The sequence below is a fragment of the Phacochoerus africanus genome, chromosome 9 (genome assembly GCF_016906955.1).
Source record: "Phacochoerus africanus isolate WHEZ1 chromosome 9, ROS_Pafr_v1, whole genome shotgun sequence".
Taxonomy (NCBI): Eukaryota; Metazoa; Chordata; class Mammalia; order Artiodactyla; family Suidae; genus Phacochoerus; species Phacochoerus africanus.
Window position 1 is genome coordinate 53277323 of NC_062552.1, and position 1322 is coordinate 53278644.

Genomic DNA, 1322 nt, shown 5'->3' on the forward strand with positions numbered 1-1322 from the left:
AATGTTTTTATACAGGTAATATTACATGCAAAAGAAATTATTTTGTGACTTGTCATTGCTCAGTAATCTATTGAGATTTCTTCTTTTCAATTAATTTATATAATTTATTTATTAATAATTGCCTGAGACAAGCCCATTATTTGGCTTTTGGAGATTTTTAGGTTTTCTAAGTACATAGGAGTTGTTTGTTAGTGAAATCAATTTACAGATTTTTTTCTGTAATTTCTCCTCTTTGAAGCTTAGGAAGCCTGTCCACCCATAGAAAAAAAAACCTATTTATTTATTTATTTGTCTTTTTGCCTTTTTTAGGGCTGCTCCCTGGGCATATGGAAATTCCCAGGCTAGGGGTCTAATCGTAGCTGTAGCTACTGGCCTCCACCACAGCCACAGCAACTCGGGATCTGAGCCACATCTGCGACCTACACCACAGCTCACAGCAATGCCAGATCCTTAACCCACTGAGCAAGGCCAGGGATCAAACCCACAACCCCACTGTTCCTAGTTGGATTCATTAACCACTGAGCCACGACGGGAATTCCTTTATTTATTTATTTATTTATTTATTTATTTATTTATTTATTTATTTATTTATGTCTTTTTGTCTTTTTTTTTGTTGTTGTAGTTGTTGCTGTTGTTGCAGTTGTTGTTGTTGTTGCTGTTGCTATTTCTTGGGCCGCTCCCGCGGCATATGGAGGTTCCCAGGCTAGGGGTCCAATCGGAGCTGTAGCCGCCGGCCTACGCCAGAGCCACAGCAACTCGGGATCCGAGCCGCGTCTGCAACCTACACTACAGCTCACGGCAACGCCGGATCCTTAACCCACTGAGCAAGGGCAGGGACCGAACCCGCAACCTCATGGTTCCTAGTCGATTCGTTAACCACTGCGCCACGACGGGAATTCCTATTTATTTATTTAGTTAGTTAATTTTTGTCTTTTTTAGGGCCACACTCTCGGCATATGTAAGTTCCTAGGCTAGGGGTCATTTCGGAGCTATAGCCGCTGGCCTACAACATAGCCACGGCAACTTGGAATCCAAGCCGCATCTGTGACCTACACTATAGCTCACAACGCTGGATCCATAACCCACTGTGCAAGGCCAGGGACTGAACCTGCGTCCTCATGGATCCTAGTCAGGTTCATTACCACTGAGCCACAACGGGAGCTTCAAAAACAAACCTTTCTTTATAGATCACTTAAAGTGAAACTACAACTAAGATGCTTGGATGATTTTTTTTTTTTCTAAAAAATTGTGAATGAGTTGAGCCCAATCTAATAACCATCTAGTGCACTGACTTCAGAAATGGGGTTTTCTGTTCTAGGACC